Source organism: Salmo salar, chromosome 10, assembly GCF_965601325.2.
Source record: "Salmo salar chromosome 10, fSalSal1, whole genome shotgun sequence".
NCBI lineage: Eukaryota > Metazoa > Chordata > Actinopteri > Salmoniformes > Salmonidae > Salmo > Salmo salar.
In genome coordinates, this window is record NC_138300.1 from 48,503,033 (window position 1) to 48,525,715 (window position 22,683).

Here is a 22,683-nt window from a genome sequence, read left to right on the forward strand (position 1 = left end):
ATTCTACTGCACTGTTGGAGGTAGTAACACAAGACATTCTACTGTGCTGTTGGAGCTAGTATCACAAGACATTCTACTTTACTGTTGGAGCTAGTAACACAAGACATTCTACTGCCCTGTTGGAGCTAATAACACAAGACATTCTACTGTACTGTTGGAGCTAGTAACACAAGACATTCTACTGCCCTGTTGGAGCTACTAACACAAGACATTATACTGTACTGTTGGAGCTAGTAACACAAGACATTCTACTGCCCTGTTGGATCTAGTAACACAAGACATTCTACTGTACTGTTGGAGCTAGTAACACAAGACATTCTACCGCGCTGTTGGAGCTAGTATCACAAGACATTCTACAGCCCTGTTGGAGCTAGTAACACAAGACATTCTACTGTACTGTTGGAGCTAGTAACACAAGACATTCTACTGTACTGTGGGAGCTAGTACCACAATGCATTCTACTGTACTGTTGGAGCTAGTAACACAAGTCATTCTACTGTACTGTTGGAGCTAGTAACACAAGACATTCTACTGTGCTGTTGGAGCTAGTAACACAAGACATTCTACTTTACTGTTGGAGCTAGTAACACAAGACATTCTACTGCCCCGTTGGTGCTAATAACACAAGACATTCTACTGTACTGTTGGAGCAAGTAACACAAGACATTCTACTGCCCTGTTGGAGCTAATAACACAAGACATTCTACTGTACTGTTGGAGCTAGTAACACAAGACATTCTACTGTACTGTGGGAGCTAGTACCACAATGCATTCTACTGTACTGTTGGAGCTAGTAAAACAAGACATTCTACTGCCCTGTTGGAGCTAGTAACACAAGACATTCTACTGTACTGTTGGAGCTAGTAACACAAGACATTCTACCGCGCTGTTGGAGCTAGTATCACAAGACATTCTACTGCCCTGTTGGAGCTAGTAACACAAGACATTCTACTGTACTGTTGGAGCTAGTAACACAAGACATTCTACTGTACTGTGGGAGCTAGTAACACAATGCATTCTACTGTACTGTTGGAGCTAGTAACACAAGACATTCTACTGTACTGTTGGAGCTAGTAACACAAGACATTCTACTGCCCTGTTGGAGCTAGTAACACAAGACATTCAACTGTACTGTTGGAGCTAGTATCACAAGACATTCTCCTGTACTGTTGGAGCTAGTAACACAATACATTCTACTGCACTGTTGGAGGTAGTAACACAAGACATTCTACTGTGCTGTTGGAGCTAGTAACACAAGACATTCTACTGCCCTGTTGGAGCTAGTAACACAAGACATTCTACTGCCCTGTTGGAGCTAGTAACACAAGACATTCTACTGTACTGTTGGAGCTAGTAACACAAGACATTCTACTGTACTGTTGGAGCTAGTAACACAAGACATTCTACTGCCCTGTTGGAGCTAGTAACACAAGACATTCTACTGTACTGTTGGAGCTAGTATCACAAGACATTCTCCTGTACTGTTGGAGCTAGTAACACAATACATTCTACTGCACTGTTGGAGGTAGTAACACAAGACATTCTACTGTGCTGTTGGAGCTAGTAACACAAGACATTCTACTGCCCTGTTGGAGCTAGTAACACAAGACATTCTACTGCCCTGTTGGAGCTAGTAACACAAGACATTCTACTGTACTGTTGGAGCTAGTATCACAAGACATTCTACTTCCCTGTTGGAGCTAGTAACACAAGACATTCTACTGTACTGTTGGAGCTAGTAACACAAGACTTTCTACTGTACTGTGGGAGCTAGTAACACAATGCATTCTACTGTACTGTTGGAGCTAGTAACACAAGACATTCTACTGTACTGTTGGAGCTAGTAACACAAGACATTCTACTGTACTGTTGGAGCTAGTAACACAATACATTCTACTGCACTGTTGGAGGTAGTAACACAAGACATTCTACTGTGCTGTTGGAGCTAGTAACACAAGACATTCTACTGCCCTGTTGGAGCTAGTAACACAAGACATTCTACTGCCCTGTTGGAGCTAGTAACACAAGACATTCTACTGTACTGTTGGAGCTAGTATCACAAGACATTCTACTTCCCTGTTGGAGCTAGTAACACAAGACATTCTACTGTACTGTTGGAGCTAGTAACACAAGACTTTCTACTGTACTGTGGGAGCTAGTAACACAATGCATTCTACTGTACTGTTGGAGCTAGTAACACAAGACATTCTACTGTACTGTTGGAGCTAGTAACACAAGACATTCTACTGTACTGTTGGAGCTAGTAACACAAGACATTCTACTGTACTGTTGGAGCTAGTAACACAAGCCATTCAACTGTGCTGTTGGAGCTAGTAACACAAGACATTCTACTGTACTGTTGGAGCTAGTATCACAAGACATTCTACTTCCCTGTTGGAGCTAGTAACACAAGACATTCTACTGTACTGTTGGAGCTAGTAACACAAGACTTTCTACTGTACTGTGGGAGCTAGTAACACAATGCATTCTACTGTACTGATGGAGCTAGTAACACAAGACATTCTACTGTACTGTTGGAGCTAGTAACACAAGACATTCTACTGTACTGTTGGAGCTAGTAACACAAGACATTCTACTGTACTGTTGGAGCTAGTAACATAAGCCATTCAACTGTGCTGTTGGAGCTAGTAACACAAGACATTCTACTGTACTGTTGGAGCTAGTAACACAAGACATTCAACTGCCCTGTTGGAGCTAATAACACAAGACATTCTACTGTACTGTTGGAGCTAGTAACACAAGACATTCTACTGCCCTGTTGGAGCTAATAACACAAGACATTATACTGTACTGTTGGAGCTAGTAACACAAGACATTCTACTGCACTTTTGGAGGTAGTAACACAAGACATTCTACTGTGCTGTTGGAGCTAGTAACACAAGACATTCTACTGCCCTGTTGGCGCTAGTAACACAAGACATTCTACTGCCCTGTTGGAGCTAGTAACACAAGAAATTCAACTGTACTGTTGGAGCTAGTAACACAAGACATTCTACTGCCCTGTTGGAGCTAGTAACACAAGACTTTCTACTGTACTGTGGGAGCTAGTAACACAATGCATTCTACTGTACTGTTGGAGCTAGTAACACAAGACATTCTACTGTACTGTTGGAGCTAGTAACACAAGACATTCTACTGCCGTTTTTGGAGCTAATAACACAAGACATTCTACTGTACTGTTGGAGCTAGTAACACAAGACATTCTACTGTACTGTTGGAGCTAGTAACACAAGCCATTCAACTGTGCTGTTGGAGCTAGTAACACAAGACATTCTACTGTACTGTTGGAGCTAGTAACACAAGACATTCAACTGCCCTGTTGGAGCTAATAACACAAGACATTCTACTGTACTGTTGGAGCTAGTAACACAAGACATTCTACTGCCCTGTTGGAGCTAATAACACAAGACATTATACTGTACTGTTGGAGCTAGTAACACAAGACATTCTACTGCACTTTTGGAGGTAGTAACACAAGACATTCTACTGTGCTGTTGGAGCTAGTAACACAAGACATTCTACTGCCCTGTTGGCGCTAGTAACACAAGACATTCTACTGCCCTGTTGGAGCTAGTAACACAAGAAATTCAACTGTACTGTTGGAGCTAGTAACACAAGACATTCTATTGCCCTGTTGGAGCTAGTAACACAATGCATTCTACTGTACTGTTGGAGCTAGTAACACAAGACATTCTACTGTACTGTTGGAGCTAGTAACACAAGACATTCTACTGTACTGTCGGAGCTAGTAACACAAGACATTCTACTGTACTGTTGGAGCTAGTAACACAAGCCATTCAATTGTGCTGTTGGAGCTAGTAACACAAGACATTCTACTGTACTGTTGGAGCTAGTAACACAAGACATTCTACTGCCCTTTTTGGAGCTAATAACACAAGACATTCTACTGTACTGTTGGAGCTAGTAACACAAGACATTCTACTGCCCTGTTGGAGCTAATAACACAAGACATTATACTGTACTGTTGGAGCTAGTAACACAAGACATTCTACTGCACTGTTGGAGGTAGTAACACAAGACATTCTAATGTGCTGTTGGAGCTAGTATCACAAGACATTCTACTTTACTGTTGGAGCTAGTAACACAAGACATTCTACTGCCCTGTTGGAGCTAATAACACAAGACATTCTACTGTACTGTTGGAGCTAGTAACACAAGACATTCTACTGCCCTGTTGGAGCTACTAACACAAGACATTATACTGTACTGTTGGAGTTAGCAACACAAGTCATTCAACTGCACTGTTGGAGATAGTAACACAAGACATTCTACTGTGCTGTTGGAGCTAGTAACACAAGACATTCTACTGCCCTGTTGGAGCTAGTAACACAAGACATTCAACTGTACTGTTGGAGCTGGTAACACAAGACATTCTACTGCCCTGTTGGAGCTAGTAACACAAGACATTCTACTGTGCTGTTTGAGCTAGTAACACAAGACATTCTACTGCCCTGTTGGAGCTAGTAACACAAGACATTCAACTGTACTGTTGGAGCTAGTAACACAAGACATTCTACTGCCCTGTTGGATCTAGTAACACAAGACATTCTACTGTACTGTTGGAGCTAGTAACACAAGACATTCTACCGCGCTGTTGGAGCTAGTATCACAAGACATTCTACAGCCCTGTTGGAGCTAGTAACACAAGACATTCTACTGCACTGTTGGAGGTAGTAACACAAGACATTCTACTGTGCTGTTGGAGCTAGTAACACAAGACATTCTACTGCCCTGTTGGAGCTAGTAACACAAGACATTCAGCTGTGCTGTTGGAGCTAGTAACACAAGACATTCAGCTGTGCTGTTGGAGCTAGTAACACAAGACATTCTACTGCCCTGTTGGAGCTAGTAACAAAAGACATTCAACTGTACTGTTGGAGCTAGTAACACAAGACATTCTACTGCCCTGTTGGATCTAGTAACACAAGACATTCTACTGTACTGTTGGAGCTAGTAACACAAGACATTCTACCGCGCTGTTGGAGCTAGTATCACAAGACATTCTACAGCCCTGTTGGAGCTAGTAACACAAGACATTCTACTGTACTGTTGGAGCTAGTAACACAAGACATTCTACTGTACTGTGGGAGCAAGTACCACAATGCATTCTACTGTACTGTTGGAGCTAGTAACACAAGACATTCTACTGTACTGTTGGAGCTAGTAACACAAGACATTCTACTGTGCTGTTGGAGCTAGTAACACAAGACATTCTACTTTACTGTTGGAGCTAGTAACACAAGACATTCTACTGCCCCGTTGGTGCTAATAACACAAGACATTCTACTGTACTGTTGGAGCAAGTAACACAAGACATTCTACTGCCCTGTTGGAGCTAATAACACAAGACATTCTACTGTACTGTTGGAGCTAGTAACACAAGACATTCTACTGTACTGTGGGAGCTAGTACCACAATGCATTCTACTGTACTGTTGGAGCTAGTAAAACAAGACATTCTACTGTACTGTTGGAGCTAGTAACACAAGACATTCTACTGTACTGTTGGAGCTAGTAACACAAGACATTCTACTGTACTGTTGGAGCTAGTAACACAAGACATTCTACTGCCCTGTTGGAGCTAGTAACACAAGACATTCTACTGTACTGTTGGAGCTAGTAACACAAGACATTCTACCGCGCTGTTGGAGCTAGTATCACAAGACATTCTACTGCCCTGTTGGAGCTAGTAACACAAGACATTCTACTGTACTGTTGGAGCTAGTAACACAAGACATTCTACTGTACTGTGGGAGCTAGTAACACAATGCATTCTACTGTACTTTTGGAGCTAGTAACACAAGACATTCTACTGTACTGTTGGAGCTAGTAACACAAGACATTCTACTGTACTGTTGGAGCTAGTAACACAAGACATTCTACTGTGCTGTTGGAGCTAGTAACACAAGACATTCTACTTTACTGTTGGAGCTAGTAACACAAGACATTCAACTGCCCAGTTGGTGCTAATAACACAAGACATTCTACTGTACTGTTGGAGCTAGTAACACAAGACATTCTACTGCCCTGTTGGAGCTAATAACACAAGACATTATACTGTACTGTTGGAGCTAGTAACACAAGACATTCTACTGCACTGTTGGAGGTAGTAACACAAGACATTCTACTGTGCTGTTGGAGCTAGTAACACAAGACATTCTACTGCCCTGTTGGAGCTAGTAACACAAGACATTCTACTGCCCTGTTGGAGCTAGTAACACAAGACATTCAACTGTACTGTTGGAGCTAGTAACACAAGACATTCTACTGCCCTGTTGGAGCTAGTAACACAAGACATTCTACTGTACTGTTGGAGCTAGTAACACAAGAAATTCTACCGCGCTGTTGGAGCTAGTATCACAAGACATTCTACTTCCCTGTTGGAGCTAGTAACACAAGACATTCTACTGTACTGTTGGAGCTAGTAACACAAGACTTTCTACTGTACTGTGGGAGCTAGTAACACAATGCATTCCACTGTACTGTTGGAGCTAGTAACACAAGACATTCTACTGTACTGTTGGAGCTAGTAACACAAGACATTCTACTGTACTGTTGGAGCTAGTAACACAAGACATTCTACTGTACTGTTGGAGCTAGTAACACAAGCCATTCAACTGTGCTGTTGGAGGTAGTAACACAAGACATTCTACTGTACTGTTGGAGCTAGTAACACAAGACATTCTACTGTACTGTTGGAGCTAGTAACACAAGACATTCTACTGTACTGTTGGAGCTAGTAACACAAGACATTCTACTGCCCTGTTGGAGCTAGTAACACAAGACATTCTACTGTACTGTTGGAGCTAGTATCACAAGACATTCTCCTGTACTGTTGGAGCTAGTAACACAATACATTCTACTGCACTGTTGGAGGTAGTAACACAAGACATTCTACTGTGCTGTTGGAGCTAGTAACACAAGACATTCTACTGCCCTGTTGGAGCTAGTAACACAAGACATTCTACTGCCCTGTTGGAGCTAGTAACACAAGACATTCTACTGTACTGTTGGAGCTAGTATCACAAGACATTCTACTTCCCTGTTGGAGCTAGTAACACAAGACATTCTACTGTACTGTTGGAGCTAGTAACACAAGACTTTCTACTGTACTGTGGGAGCTAGTAACACAATGCATTCTACTGTACTGTTGGAGCTAGTAACACAAGACATTCTACTGTACTGTTGGAGCTAGTAACACAAGACATTCTACTGTACTGTTGGAGCTAGTAACACAAGACATTCTACTGTACTGTTGGAGCTAGTAACACAAGCCATTCAACTGTGCTGTTGGAGCTAGTAACACAAGACATTCTACTGTACTGTTGGAGCTAGTAACACAAGACATTCAACTGCCCTGTTGGAGCTAATAACACAAGACATTCTACTGTACTGTTGGAGCTAGTAACACAAGACATTCTACTGCCCTGTTGGAGCAAATAACACAAGACATTATACTGTACTGTTGGAGCTAGTAACACAAGACATTCTACTGCACTTTTGGAGGTAGTAACACAAGACATTCTACTGTGCTGTTGGAGCTAGTAACACAAGACATTCTACTGCCCTGTTGGCGCTAGTAACACAAGACATTCTACTGCCCTGTTGTAGCTAGTAACACAAGAAATTCAACTGTACTGTTGGAGCTAGTAACACAAGACATTCTACTGCCCTGTTGGAGCTAGTAACACAAGACTTTCTACTGTACTGTGGGAGCTAGTAACACAATGCATTCTACTGTACTGTTGGAGCTAGTAACACAAGACATTCTACTGTACTGTTGGAGCTAATAACACAAGACATTATACTGTACTGTTGGAGCTAGTAACACAAGACATTCTACTGCACTGTTGGAGGTAGTAACACAAGACATTCTACTGTGCTGTTGGAGCTAGTAACACAAGACATTCTACTGCCCTGTTGGAGCTAGTAACACAAGACATTCTACTGCCCTGTTGGAGCTAGTAACACAAGACATTCAACTGTACTGTTGGAGCTAGTAACACAAGACATTCTACTGCCCTGTTGGAGCTAGTAACACAAGACATTCTACTGTACTGTTGGAGCTAGTAACACAAGAAATTCTACCGCGCTGTTGGAGCTAGTATCACAAGACATTCTACTTCCCTGTTGGAGCTAGTAACACAAGACATTCTACTGTACTGTTGGAGCTAGTAACACAAGACTTTCTACTGTACTGTGGGAGCTAGTAACACAATGCATTCCACTGTACTGTTGGAGCTAGTAACACAAGACATTCTACTGTACTGTTGGAGCTAGTAACACAAGACATTCTACTGTACTGTTGGAGCTAGTAACACAAGACATTCTACTGTACTGTTGGAGCTAGTAACACAAGCCATTCAACTGTGCTGTTGGAGGTAGTAACACAAGACATTCTACTGTACTGTTGGAGCTAGTAACACAAGACATTCTACTGTACTGTTGGAGCTAGTAACACAAGACATTCTACTGTACTGTTGGAGCTAGTAACACAAGACATTCTACTGCCCTGTTGGAGCTAGTAACACAAGACATTCTACTGTACTGTTGGAGCTAGTATCACAAGACATTCTCCTGTACTGTTGGAGCTAGTAACACAATACATTCTACTGCACTGTTGGAGGTAGTAACACAAGACATTCTACTGTGCTGTTGGAGCTAGTAACACAAGACATTCTACTGCCCTGTTGGAGCTAGTAACACAAGACATTCTACTGCCCTGTTGGAGCTAGTAACACAAGACATTCTACTGTACTGTTGGAGCTAGTATCACAAGACATTCTACTTCCCTGTTGGAGCTAGTAACACAAGACATTCTACTGTACTGTTGGAGCTAGTAACACAAGACTTTCTACTGTACTGTGGGAGCTAGTAACACAATGCATTCTACTGTACTGTTGGAGCTAGTAACACAAGACATTCTACTGTACTGTTGGAGCTAGTAACACAAGACATTCTACTGTACTGTTGGAGCTAGTAACACAAGACATTCTACTGTACTGTTGGAGCTAGTAACACAAGCCATTCAACTGTGCTGTTGGAGCTAGTAACACAAGACATTCTACTGTACTGTTGGAGCTAGTAACACAAGACATTCAACTGCCCTGTTGGAGCTAATAACACAAGACATTCTACTGTACTGTTGGAGCTAGTAACACAAGACATTCTACTGCCCTGTTGGAGCAAATAACACAAGACATTATACTGTACTGTTGGAGCTAGTAACACAAGACATTCTACTGCACTTTTGGAGGTAGTAACACAAGACATTCTACTGTGCTGTTGGAGCTAGTAACACAAGACATTCTACTGCCCTGTTGGCGCTAGTAACACAAGACATTCTACTGCCCTGTTGTAGCTAGTAACACAAGAAATTCAACTGTACTGTTGGAGCTAGTAACACAAGACATTCTACTGCCCTGTTGGAGCTAGTAACACAAGACTTTCTACTGTACTGTGGGAGCTAGTAACACAATGCATTCTACTGTACTGTTGGAGCTAGTAACACAAGACATTCTACTGTACTGTTGGAGCTAGTAACACAAGACATTCTACTGTACTGTTGGAGCTAGTAACACAAGACATTCTACTGTACTGTTGGAGCTAGTAACACAAGCCATTCAATTGTGCTGTTGGAGCTAGTAACACAAGACATTCTACTGTACTGTTGGAGCTAGTAACACAAGACATTCTACTGCCCTTTTTGGAGCTAATAACACAAGACATTCTACTGCCCTGTTGGAGCTAATAACACAAGACATTATACTGTACTGTTGGAGCTAGTAACACAAGACATTCTACTGCACTTTTGGAGGTAGTAACACAAGACATTCTACTGTGCTGTTGGAGCTAGTAACACAAGACATTCTACTGCCCTGTTGGCGCTAGTAACACAAGACATTCTACTGCCCTGTTGGAGCTAGTAACACAAGAAATTCAACTGTACTGTTGGAGCTAGTAACACAAGACATTCTACTGCCCTGTTGGAGCTAGTAACACAAGACTTTCTACTGTACTGTGGGAGCTAGTAACACAATGCATTCTACTGTACTGTTGGAGCTAGTAACACAAGACATTCTACTGTACTGTTGGAGCTAGTAACACAAGACATTCTACTGTACTGTTGGAGCTAGTAACACAAGACATTCTACTGTACTGTTGGAGCTAGTAACACAAGCCATTCAATTGTGCTGTTGGAGCTAGTAACACAAGACATTCTACTGTACTGTTGGAGCTAGTAACACAAGACATTCTACTGCCCTTTTTGGAGCTAATAACACAAGACATTCTACTGTACTGTTGGAGCTAGTAACACAAGACATTCTACTGCCCTGTTGGAGCTAATAACACAAGACATTATACTGTACTGTTGGAGCTAGTAACACAAGACATTCTACTGCACTGTTGGAGGTAGTAACACAAGACATTCTACTGTGCTGTTGGAGCTAGTATCACAAGACATTCTACTTTACTGTTGGAGCTAGTAACACAAGACATTCTACTGCCCTGTTGGAGCTAATAACACAAGACATTCTACTGTACTGTTGGAGCTAGTAACACAAGACATTCTACTGCCCTGTTGGAGCTACTAACACAAGACATTATACTGTACTGTTGGAGTTAGCAACACAAGACATTCTACTGCACTGTTGGAGGTAGTAACACAAGACATTCTACTGTGCTGTTGGAGCTAGTAACACAAGACATTCTACTGCCCTGTTGGAGCTAGTAACACAAGACATTCAACTGTACTGTTGGAGCTAGTAACACAAGACATTCTACTGCCCTGTTGGAGCTAGTAACACAAGACATTCTACTGTGCTGTTTGAGCTAGTAACACAAGACATTCTACTGCCCTGTTGGAGCTAGTAACACAAGACATTCAACTGTACTGTTGGAGCTAGTAACACAAGACATTCTACTGCCCTGTTGGATCTAGTAACACAAGACATTCTACTGTACTGTTGGAGCTAGTAACACAAGACATTCTACCGCGCTGTTGGAGCTAGTATCACAAGACATTCTACAGCCCTGTTGGAGCTAGTAACACAAGACATTCTACTGCACTTTTGGAGGTAGTAACACAAGACATTCTACTGTGCTGTTGGAGCTAGTAACACAAGACATTCTACTGCCCTGTTGGCGCTAGTAACACAAGACATTCTACTGCCCTGTTGTAGCTAGTAACACAAGAAATTCAACTGTACTGTTGGAGCTAGTAACACAAGACATTCTACTGCCCTGTTGGAGCTAGTAACACAAGACTTTCTACTGTACTGTGGGAGCTAGTAACACAATGCATTCTACTGTACTGTTGGAGCTAGTAACACAAGACATTCTACTGTACTGTTGGAGCTAGTAACACAAGACATTCTACTGTACTGTTGGAGCTAGTAACACAAGACATTCTACTGTACTGTTGGAGCTAGTAACACAAGCCATTCAATTGTGCTGTTGGAGCTAGTAACACAAGACATTCTACTGTACTGTTGGAGCTAGTAACACAAGACATTCTACTGCCCTTTTTGGAGCTAATAACACAAGACATTCTACTGCCCTGTTGGAGCTAATAACACAAGACATTATACTGTACTGTTGGAGCTAGTAACACAAGACATTCTACTGCACTTTTGGAGGTAGTAACACAAGACATTCTACTGTGCTGTTGGAGCTAGTAACACAAGACATTCTACTGCCCTGTTGGCGCTAGTAACACAAGACATTCTACTGCCCTGTTGGAGCTAGTAACACAAGAAATTCAACTGTACTGTTGGAGCTAGTAACACAAGACATTCTACTGCCCTGTTGGAGCTAGTAACACAAGACTTTCTACTGTACTGTGGGAGCTAGTAACACAATGCATTCTACTGTACTGTTGGAGCTAGTAACACAAGACATTCTACTGTACTGTTGGAGCTAGTAACACAAGACATTCTACTGTACTGTTGGAGCTAGTAACACAAGACATTCTACTGTACTGTTGGAGCTAGTAACACAAGCCATTCAATTGTGCTGTTGGAGCTAGTAACACAAGACATTCTACTGTACTGTTGGAGCTAGTAACAAAAGACATTCTACTGCCCTTTTTGGAGCTAATAACACAAGACATTCTACTGTACTGTTGGAGCTAGTAACACAAGACATTCTACTGCCCTGTTGGAGCTAATAACACAAGACATTATACTGTACTGTTGGAGCTAGTAACACAAGACATTCTACTGCACTGTTGGAGGTAGTAACACAAGACATTCTACTGTGCTGTTGGAGCTAGTATCACAAGACATTCTACTTTACTGTTGGAGCTAGTAACACAAGACATTCTACTGCCCTGTTGGAGCTAATAACACAAGACATTCTACTGTACTGTTGGAGCTAGTAACACAAGACATTCTACTGCCCTGTTGGAGCTACTAACACAAGACATTATACTGTACTGTTGGAGTTAGCAACACAAGACATTCTACTGCACTGTTGGAGGTAGTAACACAAGACATTCTACTGTGCTGTTGGAGCTAGTAACACAAGACATTCTACTGCCCTGTTGGAGCTAGTAACACAAGACATTCAACTGTACTGTTGGAGCTAGTAACACAAGACATTCTACTGCCCTGTTGGAGCTAGTAACACAAGACATTCTACTGTGCTGTTTGAGCTAGTAACACAAGACATTCTACTGCCCTGTTGGAGCTAGTAACACAAGACATTCAACTGTACTGTTGGAGCTAGTAACACAAGACATTCTACTGCCCTGTTGGATCTAGTAACACAAGACATTCTACTGTACTGTTGGAGCTAGTAACACAAGACATTCTACCGCGCTGTTGGAGCTAGTATCACAAGACATTCTACAGCCCTGTTGGAGCTAGTAACACAAGACATTCTACTGCACTGTTGGAGGTAGTAACACAAGACATTCTACTGTGCTGTTGGAGCGAGTAACACAAGACATTCTACTGCCCTGTTGGAGCTAGTAACACAAGACATTCAACTGTACTGTTGGAGCTAGTAACACAAGACATTCTACTGCCCTGTTGGAGCTAGTAACACAAGACATTCTGCTGTGCTGTTGGAGCTAGTAACACAAGACATTCTACTGCCCTGTTGGAGCTAGTAACAAAAGACATTCAACTGTACTGTTGGAGCTAGTAACACAAGACATTCTACTGCCCTGTTGGATCTAGTAACACAAGACATTCTACTGTACTGTTGGAGCTAGTAACACAAGACATTCTACCGCGCTGTTGGAGCTAGTATCACAAGACATTCTACAGCCCTGTTGGAGCTAGTAACACAAGACATTCTACTGTACTGTTGGAGCTAGTAACACAAGACATTCTACTGTACTGTGGGAGCTAGTACCACAATGCATTCTACTGTACTGTTGGAGCTAGTAACACAAGACATTCTACTGTACTGTTGGAGCTAGTAACACAAGACATTCTACTGTGCTGTTGGAGCTAGTAACACAAGACATTCTACTTTACTGTTGGAGCTAGTAACACAAGACATTCTACTGCCCCGTTGGTGCTAATAACACAAGACATTCTACTGTACTGTTGGAGCAAGTAACACAAGACATTCTACTGCCCTGTTGGAGCTAATAACACAAGACATTCTACTGTACTGTTGGAGCTAGTAACACAAGACATTCTACTGTACTGTGGGAGCTAGTACCACAATGCATTCTACTGTACTGTTGGAGCTAGTAAAACAAGACATTCTACTGTACTGTTGGAGCTAGTAACACAAGACATTCTACTGTACTGTTGGAGCTAGTAACACAAGACATTCTACTGTACTGTTGGAGCTAGTAACACAAGACATTCTACTGCCCTGTTGGAGCTAGTAACACAAGACATTCTACTGTACTGTTGGAGCTAGTAACACAAGACATTCTACCGCGCTGTTGGAGCTAGTATCACAAGACATTCTACTGCCCTGTTGGAGCTAGTAACACAAGACATTCTACTGTACTGTTGGAGCTAGTAACACAAGACATTCTACTGTACTGTGGGAGCTAGTAACACAATGCATTCTACTGTACTGTTGGAGCTAGTAACACAAGACATTCTACTGTACTGTTGGAGCTAGTAACACAAGACATTCTACTGTACTGTTGGAGCTAGTAACACAAGACATTTAACTGTGCTGTTGGAGCTAGTAACACAAGACATTCTACTTTACTGTTGGAGCTAGTAACACAAGACATTCAACTGCCCTGTTGGTGCTAATAACACAAGACATTCTACTGTACTGTTGGAGCTAGTAACACAAGACATTCTACTGCCCTGTTGGAGCTAATAACACAAGACATTATACTGTACTGTTGGAGCTAGTAACACAAGACATTCTACTGCACTGTTGGAGGTAGTAACACAAGACATTCTACTGTGCTGTTGGAGCTAGTAACACAAGACATTCTACTGCCCTGTTGGAGCTAGTAACACAAGACATTCTACTGCCCTGTTGGAGCTAGTAACACAAGACATTCAACTGTACTGTTGGAGCTAGTAACACAAGACATTCTACTGCCCTGTTGGAGCTAGTAACACAAGACATTCTACTGTACTGTTGGAGCTAGTAACACAAGAAATTCTACCGCGCTGTTGGAGCTAGTATCACAAGACATTCTACTTCCCTGTAGGAGCTAGTAACACAAGACATTCTACTGTACTGTTGGAGCTAGTAACACAAGACTTTCTACTGTACTGTGGGAGCTAGTAACACAATGCATTCCACTGTACTGTTGGAGCTAGTAACACAAGACATTCTACTGTACTGTTGGAGCTAGTAACACAAGACATTCTACTGTACTGTTGGAGCTAGTAACACAAGACATTCTACTGCACTGTTGGAGGTAGTAACACAAGACATTCTACTGCCCTGTTGGAGCTAGTAACACAAGACATTCTACTGTGCTGTTGGAGTTAGCAACACAAGACATTCTACTGCACTGTTGGAGGTAGTAACACAAGACATTCTACTGTGCTGTTGGAGCTAGTAACACAAGACATTCTACTGCCCTGTTGGAGCTAGTAACACAAGACATTCAACTGTACTGTTGGAGCTAGTAACACAAGACATTCTACTGCCCTGTTGGAGCTAGTAACACAAGACATTCTACTGTGCTGTTTGAGCTAGTAACACAAGACATTCTACTGCCCTGTTGGAGCTAGTAACACAAGACATTCAACTGTACTGTTGGAGCTAGTAACACAAGACATTCTACTGCCCTGTTGGATCTAGTAACACAAGACATTCTACTGTACTGTTGGAGCTAGTAACACAAGACATTCTACCGCGCTGTTGGAGCTAGTATCACAAGACATTCTACAGCCCTGTTGGAGCTAGTAACACAAGACATTCTACTGCACTGTTGGAGGTAGTAACACAAGACATTCTACTGTGCTGTTGGAGCTAGTAACACAAGACATTCTACTGCCCTGTTGGAGCTAGTAACACAAGACATTCAACTGTACTGTTGGAGCTAGTAACACAAGACATTCTACTGCCCTGTTGGAGCTAGTAACACAAGACATTCTGCTGTGCTGTTGGAGCTAGTAACACAAGACATTCTACTGCCCTGTTGGAGCTAGTAACAAAAGACATTCAACTGTACTGTTGGAGCTAGTAACACAAGACATTCTACTGCCCTGTTGGATCTAGTAACACAAGACATTCTACTGTACTGTTGGAGCTAGTAACACAAGACATTCTACCGCGCTGTTGGAGCTAGTATCACAAGACATTCTACAGCCCTGTTGGAGCTAGTAACACAAGACATTCTACTGTACTGTTGGAGCTAGTAACACAAGACATTCTACTGTACTGTGGGAGCTAGTACCACAATGCATTCTACTGTACTGTTGGAGCTAGTAACACAAGACATTCTACTGTACTGTTGGAGCTAGTAACACAAGACATTCTACTGTGCTGTTGGAGCTAGTAACACAAGACATTCTACTTTACTGTTGGAGCTAGTAACACAAGACATTCTACTGCCCCGTTGGTGCTAATAACACAAGACATTCTACTGTACTGTTGGAGCAAGTAACACAAGACATTCTACTGCCCTGTTGGAGCTAATAACACAAGACATTCTACTGTACTGTTGGAGCTAGTAACACAAGACATTCTACTGTACTGTGGGAGCTAGTACCACAATGCATTCTACTGTACTGTTGGAGCTAGTAAAACAAGACATTCTACTGTACTGTTGGAGCTAGTAACACAAGACATTCTACTGTACTGTTGGAGCTAGTAACACAAGACATTCTACTGTACTGTTGGAGCTAGTAACACAAGACATTCTACTGCCCTGTTGGAGCTAGTAACACAAGACATTCTACTGTACTGTTGGAGCTAGTAACACAAGACATTCTACCGCGCTGTTGGAGCTAGTATCACAAGACATTCTACTGCCCTGTTGGAGCTAGTAACACAAGACATTCTACTGTACTGTTGGAGCTAGTAACACAAGACATTCTACTGTACTGTGGGAGCTAGTAACACAATGCATTCTACTGTACTGTTGGAGCTAGTAACACAAGACATTCTACTGTACTGTTGGAGCTAGTAACACAAGACATTCTACTGTACTGTTGGAGCTAGTAACACAAGACATTCAACTGCCCTGTTGGTGCTAATAACACAAGACATTCTACTGTACTGTTGGAGCTAGTAACACAAGACATTCTACTGCCCTGTTGGAGCTAATAACACAAGACATTATACTGTACTGTTGGAGCTAGTAACACAAGACATTCTACTGCACTGTTGGAGGTAGTAACACAAGACATTCTACTGTGCTGTTGGAGCTAGTAACACAAGACATTCTACTGCCCTGTTGGAGCTAGTAACACAAGACATTCTACTGCCCTGTTGGAGCTAGTAACACAAGACATTCAACTGTACTGTTGGAGCTAGTAACACAAGACATTCTACTGCCCTGTTGGAGCTAGTAACACAAGACATTCTACTGTACTGTTGGAGCTAGTAACACAAGAAATTCTACCGCGCTGTTGGAGCTAGTATCACAAGACATTCTACTTCCCTGTAGGAGCTAGTAACACAAGACATTCTACTGTACTGTTGGAGCTAGTAACACAAGACTTTCTACTGTACTGTGGGAGCTAGTAACACAATGCATTCCACTGTACTGTTGGAGCTAGTAACACAAGACATTCTACTGTACTGTTGGAGCTAGTAACACAAGACATTCTACTGTACTGTTGGAGCTAGTAACACAAGACATTCTACTGTACTGTTGGAGCTAGTAACACAAGCCATTCAACTGTGCTGTTGGAGGTAGTAACACAAGACATTCTACTGTACTGTTGGAGCTAGTAACACAAGACATTCTACTGTACTGTTGGAGCTAGTAACACAAGACATTCTACTGTACTGTTGGAGCTAGTAACACAAGACATTCTACTGCCCTGTTGGAGCTAGTAACACAAGACATTCTACTGTACTGTTGGAGCTAGTATCACAAGACATTCTCCTGTACTGTTGGAGCTAGTAACACAATACATTCTACTGCACTGTTGGAGGTAGTAACACAAGACATTCTACTGTGCTGTTGGAGCTAGTAACACAAGACATTCTACTGCCCTGTTGGAGCTAGTAACACAAGACATTCTACTGCCCTGTTGGAGCTAGTAACACAAGACATTCTACTGTACTGTTGGAGCTAGTATCACAAGACATTCTACTTCCCTGTTGGAGCTAGTAACACAAGACATTCTACTGTACTGTTGGAGCTAGTAACACAAGACTTTCTACTGTACTGTGGGAGCTAGTAACACAATGCATTCTACTGTACTGTTGGAGCTAGTAACACAAGACATTCTACTGTACTGTTGGAGCTAGTAACACAAGACATTCTACTGTACTGTTGGAGCTAGTAACACAAGACATTCTACTGTACTGTTGGAGCTAGTAACACAAGCCATTCAACTGTGCTGTTGGAGCTAGTAACACAAGACATTCTACTGTACTGTTGGAGCTAGTAACACAAGACATTCAACTGCCCTGTTGGAGCTAATAACACAAGACATTCTACTGTACTGTTGGAGCTAGTAACACAAGACATTCTACTGCCCTGTTGGAGCTAATAACACAAGACATTATACTGTACTGTTGGAGCTAGTAACACAAGACATTCTACTGCACTTTTGGAGGTAGTAACACAAGACATTCTACTGTGCTGTTGGAGCTAGTAACACAAGACATTCTACTGCCCTGTTGGCGCTAGTAACACAAGACATTCTACTGCCCTGTTGGAGCTAGTAACACAAGAAATTCAACTGTACTGTTGGAGCTAGTAACACAAGACATTCTACTGCCCTGTTGGAGCTTGTAACACAAGACTTTCTACTGTACTGTGGGAGCTAGTAACACAATGCATTCTACTGTACTGTTGGAGCTAGTAACACAAGACATTCTACTGTACTGTTGGAGCTAGTAACACAAGACATTCTACTGTACTGTTGGAGCTAGTAACACAAGACATTCTACTGTACTGTTGGAGCTAGTAACACAAGACATTCTACTGTACTGTTGGAGCTAGTAACACAAGACATTCTACTGTACTGTTGGAGCTAGTAACACAAGACATTCTACTGCCCTGTTGGAGCTAGTAACACAAGACATTCTACTGTACTGTTGGAGCTAGTATCACAAGACATTCTCCTGTACTGTTGGAGCTAGTAACACAATACATTCTACTGCACTGTTGGAGGTAGTAACACAAGACATTCTACTGTGCTGTTGGAGCTAGTAACACAAGACATTCTACTGCCCTGTTGGAGCTAGTAACACAAGACATTCTACTGCCCTGTTGGAGCTAGTAACACAAGACATTCTACTGTACTGTTGGAGCTAGTATCACAAGACATTCTACTTCCCTGTTGGAGCTAGTAACACAAGACATTCTACTGTACTGTTGGAGCTAGTAACACAAGACTTTCTACTGTACTGTGGGAACTAGTAACACAATGCATTCTACTGTACTGTTGGAGCTAGTAACACAAGACATTCTACTGTACTGTTGGAGCTAGTAACACAAGACATTCTACTGTACTGTTGGAGCTAGTAACACAAGACATTCTACTGTACTGTTGGAGCTAGTAACACAAGCCATTCAACTGTGCTGTTGGAGCTAGTAACACAAGACATTCTACTGTACTGTTGGAGCTAGTAACACAAGACATTCAACTGCCCTGTTGGAGCTAATAACACAAGACATTCTACTGTACTGTTGGAGCTAGTAACACAAGACATTCTACTGCCCTGTTGGAGCTAATAACACAAGACATTATACTGTACTGTTGGAGCTAGTAACACAAGACATTCTACTGCCCTTTTGGAGGTAGTAACACAAGACATTCTACTGTGCTGTTGGAGCTAGTAACACAAGACATCCTACTGCCCTGTTGGCGCTAGTAACACAAGACATTCTACTGCCCTGTTGGAGCTAGTAACACAAGAAATTCAACTGTACTGTTGGAGCTAGTAACACAAGACATTCTACTGCCCTGTTGGAGCTAGTAACACAAGACTTTCTACTGTACTGTGGGAGCTAGTAACACAATGCATTCTACTGTACTGTTGGAGCTAGTAACACAAGACATTCTACTGTACTGTTGGAGCTAGTAACACAAGACATTCTACTGTACTGTTGGAGCTAGTAACACAAGACATTCTACTGTACTGTTGGAGCTAGTAACACAAGACATTCTACTGCCCTGTTGGAGCTACTAACACAAGACATTATACTGTACTGTTGGAGTTAGCAACACAAGACATTCTACTGCACTGTTGGAGGTAGTAACACAAGACATTCTACTGTGCTGTTGGAGCTAGTAACACAAGACATTCTACTGCCCTGTTGGAGCTAGTAACACAAGACATTCAACTGTACTGTTGGAGCTAGTAACACAAGACATTCTACTGCCCTGTTGGAGCTAGTAACACAAGACATTCTACTGTGCTGTTTGAGCTAGTAACACAAGACATTCTACTGCCCTGTTGGAGCTAGTAACACAAGACATTCAACTGTACTGTTGGAGCTAGTAACACAAGACATTCTACTGCCCTGTTGGATCTAGTAACACAAGACATTCTACTGTACTGTTGGAGCTAGTAACACAAGACATTCTACCGCGCTGTTGGAGCTAGTATCACAAGACATTCTACAGCCCTGTTGGAGCTAGTAACACAAGACATTCTACTGCACTGTTGGAGGTAGTAACACAAGACATTCTACTGTGCTGTTGGAGCTAGTAACACAAGACATTCTACTGCCCTGTTGGAGCTAGTAACACAAGACATTCAACTGTACTGTTGGAGCTAGTAACACAAGACATTCTACTGCCCTGTTGGAGCTAGTAACACAAGACATTCTGCTGTGCTGTTGGAGCTAGTAACACAAGACATTCTACTGCCCTGTTGGAGCTAGTAACAAAAGACATTCAACTGTACTGTTGGAGCTAGTAACACAAGACATTCTACTGCCCTGTTGGATCTAGTAACACAAGACATTCTACTGTACTGTTGGAGCTAGTAACACAAGACATTCTACCGCTCTGTTGGAGCTAGTATCACAAGACATTCTACAGCCCTGTTGGAGCTAGTAACACAAGACATTCTACTGTACTGTTGGAGCTAGTAACACAAGACATTCTACTGTACTGTGGGAGCTAGTACCACAATGCATTCTACTGTACTGTTGGAGCTAGTAACACAAGACATTCTACTGTACTGTTGGAGCTAGTAACACAAGACATTCTACTGTGCTGTTGGAGCTAGTAACACAAGACATTCTACTTTACTGTTGGAGCTAGTAACACAAGACATTCTACTGCCCCGTTGGTGCTAATAACACAAGACATTCTACTGTACTGTTGGAGCAAGTAACACAAGACATTCTACTGCCCTGTTGGAGCTAATAACACAAGACATTCTACTGTACTGTTGGAGCTAGTAACACAAGACATTCTACTGTACTGTGGGAGCTAGTACCACAATGCATTCTACTGTACTGTTGGAGCTAGTAAAACAAGACATTCTACTGTACTGTTGGAGCTAGTAACACAAGACATTCTACTGTACTGTTGGAGCTAGTAACACAAGACATTCTACTGTACTGTTGGAGCTAGTAACACAAGACATTCTACTGCCCTGTTGGAGCTAGTAACACAAGACATTCTACTGTACTGTTGGAGCTAGTAACACAAGACATTCTACCGCGCTGTTGGAGCTAGTATCACAAGACATTCTACTGCCCTGTTGGAGCTAGTAACACAAGACATTCTACTGTACTGTTGGAGCTAGTAACACAAGACATTCTACTGTACTGTGGGAGCTAGTAACACAATGCATTCTACTGTACTGTTGGAGCTAGTAACACAAGACATTCTACTGTACTGTTGGAGCTAGTAACACAAGACATTCTACTGTACTGTTGGAGCTAGTAACACAAGACATTTAACTGTGCTGTTGGAGCTAGTAACACAAGACATTCTACTTTACTGTTGGAGCTAGTAACACAAGACATTCAACTGCCCTGTTGGTGCTAATAACACAATACATTCTACTGTACTGTTGGAGCTAGTAACACAAGACATTCTACTGCCCTGTTGGAGCTAATAACACAAGACATTATACTGTACTGTTGGAGCTAGTAACACAAGACATTCTACTGCACTGTTGGAGGTAGTAACACAAGACATTCTACTGTGCTGTTGGAGCTAGTAACACAAGACATTCTACTGCCCTGTTGGAGCTAGTAACACAAGACATTCTACTGCCCTGTTGGAGCTAGTAACACAAGACATTCTACTGTGCTGTTTGAGCTAGTAACACAAGACATTCTACTGCCCTGTTGGAGCTAGTAACACAAGACATTCAACTGTACTGTTGGAGCTAGTAACACAAGACATTCTACTGCCCTGTTGGATCTAGTAACACAAGACATTCTACTGTACTGTTGGAGCTAGTAACACAAGACATTCTACCGCGCTGTTGGAGCTAGTATCAGAAGACATTCTACAGCCCTGTTGGAGCTAGTAACACAAGACATTCTACTGCACTGTTGGAGGTAGTAACACAAGACATTCTACTGTGCTGTTGGAGCTAGTAACACAAGACATTCTACTGCCCTGTTGGAGCTAGTAACACAAGACATTCAACTGTACTGTTGGAGCTAGTAACACAAGACATTCTACTGCCCTGTTGGAGCTAGTAACACAAGACATTCTGCTGTGCTGTTGGAGCTAGTAACACAAGACATTCTACTGCCCTGTTGGAGCTAGTAACAAAAGACATTCAACTGTACTGTTGGAGCTAGTAACACAAGACATTCTACTGCCCTGTTGGATCTAGTAACACAAGACATTCTACTGTACTGTTGGAGCTAGTAACACAAGACATTCTACCGCGCTGTTGGAGCTAGTATCACAAGACATTCTACAGCCCTGTTGGAGCTAGTAACACAAGACATTCTACTGTACTGTTGGAGCTAGTAACACAAGACATTCTACTGTACTGTGGGAGCTAGTACCACAATGCATTCTACTGTACTGTTGGAGCTAGTAACACAAGACATTCTACTGTACTGTTGGAGCTAGTAACACAA